Raw genomic sequence first — 12,918 nt, forward strand, 5'->3', positions numbered from 1 at the left:
AAGCAGGAGGTCACGGTTTCGAATCCCGGTCCGACAAAAATTTTCACTCATAGATGCTAATACTGCATAAAGTTATGAAGCAGCTGATATGACAAATCCCTTCCCTTTTCGTTCCTTTCTTCTCCTTCCTCCTTCAATTAAATCGTTAATTAGACCTGCTGCTGGAGCTCTGGTGACAGAATGCTTGCACATCATTGGCAGTGGCGTAATGTTCGTGGCAGCGTCCTGATGCCGCGGTGGCGACTGTAGGAAACGCGGCGGCGTGACTGGCGGCGCGGATTTAAAGTGCAGCCCACCAGATGGTGGCCAATATCGCACAGACAAGATGGCAGTTATGCGCGCTGAGGTCACTTCGTGTGGTCCAGTACCGGCTTGTTGATGTGTACGAACCTCTTCTATCGGCTGGTTCCATACGCCCATCAAATATATAGCACCCAGCTTGAATTTGGGAAACTTAAATAATTATGAGTATAGAGAGATGCCAGTGTCTTTCTTGTCTATATCGCACAGTGGTAAGGCTATAGAATGCATTCTTATGGGCTGTGCTGCATAACCCCGTCGGAATATCCCGGTTTAAGTTTTTCGCAGTTTAGCTAAATCGATAAAGACACAGCCGAGGATGTAGTTTTCAGTAATTACACAGAGACGAAGAGGCTACCACACGATAGACTAACGTGGAGAAAAATGTATCAAACCAATCTTCAGACTGACCACAACAACTACAACAAGGGCAGTACTGGCCGGCTTAGATCCTATCTCAGTGTCTCTAGGGGAATACAGAAGGTCTGTGGTGGAAGGGGGGGGGGGGGGGTGAGATGACGAGGGTGGACACTCATGTTAATTTTGCGGTGAATGATGATTTCATGACAAATTCCTGTGGGTACACTTGTTACTAAACAATATCCATGACATACCCTACTTTTTTTCAAACCTGTACTCTCAGTGATATGTCTGTTTGGCGTGTCAGTTTTGTTTATGGAGAGGGGCAGCTCCTATTCCTTCTCCTTGAAGTGTACCTGCCTTTCCAAACTTCCCTCTGGTTTCACTTACTGCACTATACTGGACTGACTGAATACCATGCGGAATAAGCTACTGCCTGTCTAACTCCGTTGCCAGTTACTCCCCCTTAGTCGCTTTCAAAAATTCAAATGGCTCCAAGCACTATAGGATTTAACATCTGAAGTCATCAGTCCCCTAGACTAAGAACTGCTTAAACATAACTAACCTGAGGACATCACACACATCCATGCCCGAGGCAGGATTCGAACCTGCGACCGTAGCAGCCGCATGGTTGCGGACTGAAGCGCCTAGAACCACCCCACCATGGCCACCTTCAATTGCTATTATAACTACAGTCTGATTTCTGTAAAAGTTGTGGAAAACTTTTAACCCCTCGCACTTTATTCCTGATAACTCAAAAACTCCAAGTGGTATCTTTGAGTCTACATAGAAACGTTATCTAAATCAACAAATGGCTTACCTTCTGCAACCTTTCATCTAAGACAAATCCTAAGGACAGTATAGACATGAATGTACAAGTTAGTGTAATTACAGTAATGTTACTGCTGTTTATCACAGGCTCAGTTTCATTAGTTTCTGAAGCGTCGTGCTTCTGTCCTTCCTCGATTCCCTCGAACCTGCCTAACCTGGGAGTTTATATCCACGACGATCCCAGACTCTGAGGCTAAGCTAGTGGTGTTCCTGGGAGCTGCTGTCAGAAAGACAAAGTCGGTCCATCCCGCGCAGGTAATGTAGCTGAGATACACCGGACTGCACTGTTAACAGTGGCTTGCAGGAGAGCCGGAAGTTTTCTGTTTTATGGAGAAAGCATTGCCGCAGGGGCCAGACGTCAATCCCAACGATCAAAGGCGGGCCGGCCGCCCCTGTTGCCTGTACCTCTTCTTTTCTGCTTTCTTGATAAAAGGGCCAGTCGCGACTCTGTGGCGGCTATGGCTCTCCCTTGCGTACAGACTGACTGCCAAGGAAAATAAAGTATGCTCCCTGTTTATCACCAAGCTGCTAACTATAGGTTCTCTAAGCGTACCGTATACAGTCACGCTTACCTGGATGGTGAACCACTTTTTTCCGCCTGATTATCGCAGCGAGCGTTAGAATTTGTCGTTTCGTGAAACGACGGGACAGGTTTCAGAAGGTGTTTCATTTTCTTATCTCAATAGCAAGTATCTGTACAAAGTTTAACGTACGATGTCGTTTCTACGAGGCTGTCTTATTAAAACAGGCAACTCCCACCTGTGAGTTTGACCTTTTATGTCAGGCAGTGTATTAAACGTGCTAAATTTGTAGCATCGTTCTAATAGTATGCTAAAGGCATTAGCGACGATTCATAATAAAAAAAAGCATTAATGGATGTTTTATTGGAGTGTTCGCAGTCCGGACGACCTCATAATAATATATGTATATTTTCGTAATTATCAAGGCAACGGCCTTGCCGCAGTGGGTACACCGGTTCCCGTGAGATCACCGAAGTTAAGCGCTGTCGGGCGTGGTCGGCACTTGGATGGGTGACCATCCAGGTCGCCATGCGCTGTTGCCATTTTTCGAGGTGCACTCAGCCTCGTGATGCCAATTGAGGAGCTACTCGACCGAATAGTAGCGGCTTCGTTCAAGAATACCATCATAACGACCGGGAGAGCGGTGTGCTGACCTCACGCCCCTCCTATCCGCATCCTCCCCTGAGGATGACACGGCGGTCGGATGTTCCCGGTGGCCCACTTGTGGCCTGTAAACGGAGTGGTTTTTTGTAATTATCAAATGGTACTATATGGTTCTACAGACCTTTCAAGTCTCAGATATCTATGATGCGTGTATGCACATTAAAGCAGCGAATGAAAATTTGTAACAAGGCCGGGATTCGATGCTGAGCCTCCTGCTCACTATTTCATTTCTATTCGTCACTTCAGTCTGCCTATGGACACCATAGATTTTTAAGACGTGGGAAGACCTCTGGAACCATATACAGGGTGTTACAAATAGGTACGGCCAAACTTTCAGGAAACATTCCTCACACACAAAGAAAGAAAATATGTTACGTGGACATGTGTCCGGAAACGCTTACTTTCCATGTTAGAGCTCATTTTATTACTTCTCTTCGAATCACATTAATCACGGAATGGAAACACACAGCAACAGAACGTACCAGCGTGACTTCAAACACTTTGTTACAGGAAATGTTCAAAATGTCCTCCGTTAGCGAGGATACATGCATCCATCCTCCGTCGCATGGATTCCCTGATGCGCTGATGCAGCACTGGAGAATGGCGTATTGTATCACAGCCGTCCACAATACGAGCACGAAGAGTCTCTACATTTGGTACCGGGGTTGCGTAGACAAGAGCTCTCCAACGCCCCCATAAATGAAAGTCAAGAGGGTTGAGGTCAGGAGAGCGTGGAGGCCAAGGAATTGGTCCGCCTCTACCAATCCATCGGTCGCCGAATCTGTTGTTGAGAAGCGTACGAACACTTCGACTGAAATGTGCAGGAGCTCCATCGTGCATGAACCACATGTTGTGTCGTACTTGTAAAGGCACATGTTCTAGCAGCACAGGTATGAAATCACGATAACGTGCTCCATTGAGCGTAGGTGGAAGAACATGGGACCCAATCAAGACATCACCAATAATGCCTGCCCAAACGTTGACAGAAAATCTGTGTTGATGACGTGATTGCACAACTGTGTGCGGATTCTGTTGTGGATTGGCAAGAGAGCCAACCCACTATGAGAGGAATCCGAAAGGCACGCGTTTTAGCTCACGCAGGCTGGCGAGAGGTCTGGAGCAGGACAAGGAAGTTAGACTTTAGCAAAAAAGGACGTAGCTGTTGGAATACTTTACTTTAATCCATAAATGGTGAACATCGCTCTTGACGGTACATGTTTTACAGCATCAATAGTAACTGGTAATGGCGCATTGCTAGGTCGTAGCAAATGACGTAGCTGAAGGCTATGCTAACTATCGTCTCGGCAAATGAGAGCGTAATTTGTCAGTGAACCATCGCTAGCAAAGTCGGCTGTACAACTGGGCGAGTGCTAGGAAGTCTCTCTAGACCTGCCGTGTGGCGGCGCTCGGTCTGCAATCACTGATAGTGGCGACACGCGGGTCCGACGTATACTAACGGACCGCGGCCGATTTAAAGGCTACCACCTAGCAAGTGTGGTGTCTGGCGGTGACACCACAAATTCTCGTCAGCCCACACATGTTGATTATGAAAATTTACAATTTGATCACGTTGGAATGAAGCCTCATCCGTAAAGAGAACATTTGCACTGAAATGAGGATTGACACATTGTTGGATGAACCATTCGCAGAAGTGTAACCGTGGAGGCCAATCAGCTGCTGATAGTGCCTGCACACGCTGTACATGGTACGGAAACAACTGGTTCTCCCGTAGCACTCTCCATACAATGACGTGGTCAACGTTATCTTGTACAGCAGCAACTTCTCTGACGCTGACATCAGGGTTATCGTCAACTGCATGAAGAATTGCCTCGTCCATTGCAGGTGTCCTCGTCGTTCTAGGTCCTCCGCAGTCGCGAGTCATAGGCTGGAATGTTCCGTGCTCCCTAAGACGCCGATCAATTGCTTCGAACGTCTTTCTGTCGGAACACCTTCGTTCTGGAAATCTGTCTCGATACAAACGTACCGCGCCACGGCTATTGCCCCGTACTAATCCATACATCAAATGGGCATCTGCCAACTCCGCATTTGTAAACATTGCACTGGCTGCAAAACCACGTTCGTGGTGAACACTGACCTACGTACTGATGTGCTTGGTGCTAGTACCGTAGAGCAATGAGTCGCATGTCAACACAAGCACCGAAGTCAACATTACCTTCCTGCAATTGGGCCAACTGGCGGTGAATCGAGGAAGTACAGTACATACTGACGAAACTGAAATGAACTCTAACATGGAAATTAAGCTTTCCGGACACGTGTCCACATAACATCTTTTCTTCATTTGTGTGTGAGGAATGTTTCCTGAAAGTTTGGCCGTACCTTTTTGTAACACCCTGTAGTTTCATTGGAATAAAGGACCTATGTCTGGGTTTCAAGCAGGAACTTCCGCTTCGTCTGATGCTGAGATGTTATCCAGTACAGCTGGATGGCTTCTGCAATGCTGTTCGAGTTGAGGACGACTACCAAGTAGACTGAGGCGTGAATGGGAATTTGATTGAGCAGGGAGGGTAGTCTGTGCAGTTGTATAAAGACTTCTGCCAGGATGGCGCAGTGGTAGCGCATCTTCCTAGTGAGCAGGAGACGCTGGTTCGAATCCGGCCTTGGTAAAAATTTTCATTCGTTTCAAATTGCAAATATACATCATAGATGTAATTACTGCATCTTCTGCCTACTTCGTCTCCATCGGTATACCCCACAGTGCCCGATATAGATACACGCAAGGCAGCAGTCGTTTCTACTACAGTACTGATGCTTTATACTATAGACAGTGACACACTATGGGCCAGCCGATGTGGCCGAGCGGTTCTAGGTGCTTCAGTCAGCAACCGCGCGACCGCTACGGTCGCAGGTTCGAATCCTGCCTCGGGCATGAATGTGTGTGATGTCCTTAGGTTAGTTAGGTTTAGGTAGTTCTAGGGGACTGATGACCTCAGATGTTAAGTCCCATGGTGCTCAGAGCCATTTAAACCATTTGAACACACTATGGGACTGCGTCTCACCGTATCTGATAAATTGTTTACGTACATTGAGAATGTTCCATGCGTAAACGCATTCGATACTGGCAATCATGTGCCAGAAAAAGGAAATTATGTCAATAACTGTGCGTTTGAGCTCGTAGCTCCAGCTAGTCTTTTCCCATACAATGTAAACTGTTAACAGCTGTTAGCAAAGACTAACTGAGCTAAACGGGCCACTACTTGTAACTTTTGAATACTGTCTGGCGATGATCTAGCCATAAAGTATTAATTATTGCCACGAAAAAATATAGTTACGTGTCTAATTTTGTGCTAGTCTGCACCAAGCAAGGTAACGCCTTCATGACGACGCTGCGTTAAAACCTTGTCCGGCCATTCAGATTTAGGTTTTCTTTGATTACCCTAAATCGCTTAGTGCAAGTGCCACCACGGTGCCTTTCAAGGGGCACAGCGGATTTCCTTCTGTATCCTTCCCCAAATGACTTGGAAGAGGAGTTGAACGGAGTGGACAGTGTTTTGAAAGGAGGGTATAAGATGAACATCATCAAAATCAAAACGAGGATAATGGAATGTAGTCGAATTAAGTCGGGAGATGCTGAGGGAATTAGATTAGGAAATGAGACACTTAATGAAGTAAAGGAGTTTTGCTGTTTGGGGAGCAAATTTACTGACGATGGTCGGAGTAGAGAGGATATAAAATGTAGACTGGCAATGGCAAGGAATACGTTTCTGAAGAAGAGAAATTTGTTAATATCGAGTGTAGATTGAAGTGTTAGGAAGTCATTTCTGAAAGTATTTGTATGGAGTGTAGCCATGTATGGAAGTGAAACATGGACGATAAATAGTTTTGACAAGAAGAGAATAGAAGCTTTCTAAATGTGGTGCTACAGAAGAATGCTGAAGATTAGATGGGTAGATCACATAACTAATGAGGAGGTATTGAATAGAATTGGGGAGAAGAGGAGATTTTGGCACAACTTGATCAGAAGAAGGAATCGCTTGGTAGGACATGTTCTGAGGCATCAAGGGATCACCGATTTAGTATTGGAGGGCAGCGTGGAGGATAAAAATCGTAAAGGGAGACCAAGAGATGAATACAGTAAACAGATTCAGAAGGATGTAGGCTGCAGCAGGTACTGGGAGATGAAGAAGCTTGCACAGGATAGAATAGCATGGAGAGCTGCATCAAACCAGTCTCAGGACTGACGACCACAACAACAACAACCCTCCCCAATCCGAGCGTTTGCTCCGACTCTAATGACCTCGTTGTCGACGGGACTTAAAACACGAATCTCCTCCTCCTAGTTTGTTTGCAGGTAAATGCCTATAGTTGTGATGTACATTGAGATCGCTGAGTCACAGTACCACAGCAAGCCTCTAGGGGAGCCAAAACAAAATAGCAAAGATAAAACCCAGTTTCTAGGCAACAGTGGACTACGAAAAATTATTTGTACTGATTGTGATAAATGTTATAGTGGTCGATCAGGCAGAGACGTACAACTAGGCTGGCCGAATACGAACGCAGATGGAAGTTGCAGAATTCTGGGTGCACATTTGCTGAGAATTTACTCAGTGAGAGCCACAAATAGCAACCACAGCCCCACGTCCTTCACTTAGCAATTGAAGGACAAATCACAGCTTGTTAGAAGCCCTGGAAATCAACAAAAATATAGCCAACAGTCCTGATTTAACCTTATGAATAAACAGAGCTCGTATTTATTCATTTCTTTTGTTTTATTGTGACAGCCTATATACTGCATGTATTCTGTTGTTACATTTGTTAATTCTTTCTTTTTCTTGGTTTCTGTGTTGGTTTTCCATGTGTAATACCTCCTGAAGTGGTTGGCTCTGAGCAATATGGGACTCAACTGCTGTGGTCATCAGTCCCCTAGAACTTAAAACTACTTAAACCTAACTAACCTAAGGACATCACACACACCCATGCCCGAGGCAGGATTCGAACCTGCGACCGTAGCAGCAGCGCGGCTCCGGACTGGAGCGCCTAGAACCGCATGGCCACCGCGGCCGGCCCTCCTGAAGTAGTCTTGACAAGTACTAATTTTGTTTTATTTTATGGGATTTGATTATTTAACGTAAACTGTTTTGTAGGCACTGTTTTCGGGTTTAATGTTAATGTTTTTCGCCGCCCGGTGTGGCCGAGCGGTTCTAGGCGCTTCAGTCTGGAACCGCGCGACCACTACGGTCGCAGGTTCGAATCCTGCCTCCGGCATGGATGTGTGTGATGTCCTTAGGTTAGTTAGGTTTAAGTAGTTCTAAGTTCTTGGGGGACTGATGACCTCAGATGTTAACTCCCATAGTGCTCAGAGCAATTTTTTTTAATGTTTCTCGTGGTTTGCTCCCTTAATATTTATTTGTTGTTCAACTTTTTACGTTTCAAAATGACATTTCATAAGTTTTTGTGCTACAGTCTAGGTGATTACCATCTTTTCCAGTGCAGTGTGCAATCATTGTAACCTGTTTCACTAAGATATTCAGTTCAAGTCTGATAATGGCTTTGTAAGCCTAAAACAGGTTAACCTTTATACACTGAGGTGACAAAAGTCATTTGATAACTCCTAACATCGTGTCGGGCCTCCTTCTATCGTCGTAGTGCAGTAAATTGAAGTGACATGGACTCAGCAAGTCACTGCAAGCTCCCAGCAGAAATATTGAGCCATTCTGCCTTTATAGCCGTCCTGAAGAGGGGTAGCAGCCTTTTCAGTAGTTGCAGGGGCAACAGTGTGGATGATTGACTGATCTGGCCTTGTAACACTAACCAAAACGGCCATGCTGTGCTGGTACTGCGAACGGCTGAAAGCAAGGGGAAACTACGGCCGTAATTTTTCCCGAGGGCATGCAGCTTTACTGTAGCATGGAGAGCTGCATCAAACCAGTCTCAGGACTGAAGACCACAACAACAACAACAACCGTGCATAATTGTGAATGTGTTGCTGGTGCAGAATTTTGTGCACGAATCATCTCTGGATTATATCCCATTAGAGTTTGACAGCGTTTATGTCAGGCGATCTAGATGGTAAAATCATTCGCTGGAGTTATCCAGAATGTTCTTCAATCCAATCACGAACTGTTGTGGACCGGTGACATGACACATTGTGACCCATAAAAAATGCATCATTGTTTGGGAACATGAAGTCCATGAACGACTGCGAATGGTCACCACGTAGTCGAACATAAACATTTCCAGTCAATGATCGGTTCAGATGATGAAACTGACGAGATTCGACTCAGCAAAGATTGGGAATTTGTACGGGCGCTGATAACAGCTCAGTTGAGTGCCCCACAATATCGGTTCAGTTCAAAATGGTTCAAATGGCTCTAAGCACTGTGGAACTTAACATCTGAAGTCATCAGTCCCCTAGACTTAGAACTACTCAAACCTAACCTAAGGACATCACACACATCCATGCCCGAGGCAGGATTCGAGCCTGCGACCGTAGCAGCAGCGTGGTTCGAGACTGAAGCGCCTAGAACCGCTAGTCCAGAGCGGCCGGCTCGGTTCAGTTGGGCCAGAGGACCCGGTCCATACCATTATGAAGCCAGGACCAGCTTGCACAGTATCTTGTTGATAACTTGGGGTAATGGCTTCCTGGGTCTGCGCCACACTCGAAACCTACCATCATCTCTTTTGAACTGAAATCGGGACTCATCTAACTAGGCCACCATTTCCCAGTCGTCCAAGGTTCAACTGATATGGTCACGAGTCCAGGGGAGGCGATGTCGTCAGCACCCCCGTCGGTCGTCTGTTGCCATAGCCCATTAACGCCAAAGTTCGCCGCACTGTCCTAACGGATAAGTTCCTCGGACGTCCCTCATTCATTTCTGCCTTTATATGAGGCAGTGTTGCTTTTCTGTTGGCACTGACAATTGTACGCAAACGTCGCTGCTCTCGGTCGTTACGTGAAGACCATCGGCCACTACGTTATCCGTGGTGAGAGGTAATGCCTGAAATTTGGTATTCTCGGCACATTCTTGACGCTGTAAATCTGGGAATATTGAGTTCCTTAACGGTTTTCGAAATAGAATGTCCCTTGCGTCGAGCTCCAACTACCACTCCGCCTTCAAAGCCTGATAATTCCGTTCATGCGGCCTTAATCACGTCGGACACCTATTCGTATGAATCACCAGCACTGCCCTTTTACACCTTCTGTACGCGATACTAACGCCATTTGTATATGTGCATATCGCTATCCCATGTCACCTAAAGGGAAAAGAATCCAGTGGATCATAGGCAACATAGCGCTTTTCATTCATTGTTATATTGTTCTACCAAGAAGTGACGGAATAATCAGTTAACACGACAATATATCATAGCTGACGTCCACATTACCACTCGTTTGCGCCCTTTTTTGGTGCCTCTAGTGGTGTGCTGTGGTCCAAGACTGCAGACACGTGCCAACAAACATAAAAATTACTATCAGATTTTATTTTCTCAAGGTGATAATTAAAGTATCAAATGGTTCAAATGACTCTGACCACTATGCGACTTAACGTCTGAGGTCATCAGTCGTCTAGAACTTAGAACTACTTAAACCTAACTAACCTATGGACATCACACACATCCATGCTCGAGGCAGGGTTCGAACCTGCGACCGTAGCGGTCGCTCGGCTCCAGACTGTAGCGCCTAGAACCGCACGGCCACTCCGGCCGGCAAAAGTATCATAGCTAGTGCTTGACTCAGTGGTGAACTGCCGCCAATACATTATGCCGTAAGATATGAAACCCTTCAAAACTCCAAAATAAGCAGGGATATTACTGTGGGAGAGCAATAGGAAAGGAAAAGAGAGAGGTGTTGGTGGTGGTTGGTGGTATGTCGGCAGAACAGAGTGAGAGATATAAGAGACAGCGGGAAAGAGAGAAACGACAGTAGGGAGGGATTTTACAGCTCCACATCCGGCAGCTAACCATGGCGACGACCGTGAGGACCCCATTACTCAGCCTCGAACATGTAATTCCTCCTCCAAGATTAAGGAGGAGTGTGAAGGAGGGGGGAGGGGGGGAGGCCAGAGAAAGGAAAGACGCGGGGCCTCCCCCTCTCCCCCTTCCCCGCCCCTTCGCGCTCGCGAGCCGCCAGAACGCCGGCGAATCTGAGCGTCGCCTGCGAACAATTTTAATCACTCACTCCGCGGAAGGCCGCGCCCTGGCGCAGCTGTACGGTTGCCTTGCGAGAATGGCAGCGATTAACATTCCATGGCCGGCTCCGAAGCATTGCTGGGATTCTCGCGTCCGACAGTTCGCTCCTATTTCGAACGCGTTCTCCACTGTGCAACCTTCTATTTTTTCCGTCTCTTCGACTCATCCATTTTTCCCTCTCTTTCTTCTCGTTTGCCCTTCCCTGCATCCTTCCTACGTCTGCAGATCTTCCGGGCTGTGAAGTCTCCCAAATTATGGTTTTTCTTTGTGCTATCTGCAAAGAGCCAAATAGGAATTTGGGGTTGGCAGCAATATCGGCGGACTGCCGCCATGTTTCACTCGGAATGTTTCATATCTGTCAGTGGTCGGGTCTCACATAAAACGGTATCGGTGCTCCTCCTTGATTCGTTTCCCCAGGCGAGACATCCGGCAGTGTCGGCTACATTTCGCTGTCAGAAATGAAATCAACACTGACGCGCAGAATGCTTTACGCTACAGCTCTGACGCTATTTTACTTTAGTTTGTTTTATTAAGCGTCGATACATGTTCGTGCATGCCCCGTCGCTCCAAAAAGTTTCAAGACTCGTTTAATACAAAATGATGGCGATTTTGATGCGCGAGGCGGTCTGCATAGTCTCCTCCCAGGCGAATAAAATGCACAGAACGTTGATACAACCATATGTAAATTAAAAAAAAAGCATTGAGCCGTTATGTGAATTTCTGTAGTTCAGCGGTGTGTGATGACACCAAGTCTCATCACTGTTGATGATCTTTGTCCCCATGCGTCGAAGTTTTTACTCAGGAGTCAAGATGAGCGGACACACTTTGCACACACTTTTTCAAAACATTCTGGAGAATAAAGACACAAGAGAATTAAAGACATCAACTGGCAGTGGGCATTGATTTATATCAATGGGACAAGTTGAAAATTTGTGGCGAACCGAGATGCTAACCCGGGTCTCCTTTTACTGGGCGGATGTGCTGACCACCACGTCATCCAGACACAGTGGTTACCACAACCGCACGAACTATGCTCGCACGCCTCCCGTCAGTCCCAAATTTTCAACTTATACCACGCACTACTGATGTAATGTCCCTGCTCATTAGCCTCACTGCTTGCGACATCTCGCCAGTTCCTGTAAGAATTCGAGCTTGGTATGCATCTGTACTGAAGAGACCATTGGCGATTATCACCTTAAATATTGATATGTCCTAAAGAATAGACCTCACATGTACTCGTATATTCTGGAGAATATCTTGGACACATAGTTCAGAGATGTTGCTCCACTGCGATTTATCATACAACATCGTTCCCACACTACTGCTGTTGTTCCACTGCGTAACATTGCCTGCTCATAAATGATTGGTCAAGTGCACGTCTGTTGCTTAAGTTATTAGTTCAAGATACCACCGTAGTTACTGCGTTGACGTCGCATATAAGCCAGGAATAAAATCAGTATCGGACCTTTTTCGACGGACGGCTTAAGATAGAATATGGAAATCTTGTTCGTTAAACATAAACGGAACAAGGGTAGAGGACCGATAAAACAGCACAGTATGCTGGAGAGATATAATTCCGTAGATGGTAGTGGTGCTGGCAGAATTGAAGTTGTGAAGGCTAGTTCGAGGGCATATGCGGTATTAATAATTACTCGAGATTGTTAACATACACTGGGTAATTACAGTGAAGGATAAACTGGGTGTTTCTACAAAGAATCACCAATCGCATTTTTTTCCCCGTGATGTACCGGTAGATATTTTCAATTTCTTTTTTGCAATGTGTACATAGATTCTCCCTAAACAGTTCCGGCTCATGACAAGTTACATGGAACGCCCAGTATCAGCAGAAAGCGTCTATTTGTTTCCTGTTACAAGCAAAATATTTTTATAGCCAAATTTTACGTGCCCTTTCGAGAGGGTAGTCCCAAAGTAGTGTAGTGTGATATTCGGTTCATCGTCGTGTATATATACTTGAATATTTCTGGTATCTCAACTGCAGATTTTTCAGCGCTCATTTAACTTTAGGACTCTGTATCTCAAATTGAGCAAAAATGGACTTGTACCACTATTGAAATAAGCCCTTCATAGAATGTTGGTG

The 12,918-nt window shown here is 45.9% G+C and overlaps 1 non-coding gene and 1 pseudogene across 1 annotated transcript; both read left to right on the top strand.

Moving 5' to 3' along the window:
• Window positions 1–2,436: 2,436 nt before the first annotated feature.
• Window positions 2,437–2,554, top strand: LOC124790773 (annotated as a pseudogene).
• Window positions 2,555–5,228: 2,674 nt separating this feature from the next.
• Window positions 5,229–5,300, top strand: Trnat-agu. The gene has a single exon. It is a non-coding gene; the product is annotated as a tRNA-Thr (tRNA).
• Window positions 5,301–12,918: the final 7,618 nt, after the last annotated feature.

The sequence above is a fragment of the Schistocerca piceifrons genome, chromosome 3 (genome assembly GCF_021461385.2).
Source record: "Schistocerca piceifrons isolate TAMUIC-IGC-003096 chromosome 3, iqSchPice1.1, whole genome shotgun sequence".
Taxonomy (NCBI): domain Eukaryota; kingdom Metazoa; phylum Arthropoda; class Insecta; order Orthoptera; family Acrididae; genus Schistocerca; species Schistocerca piceifrons.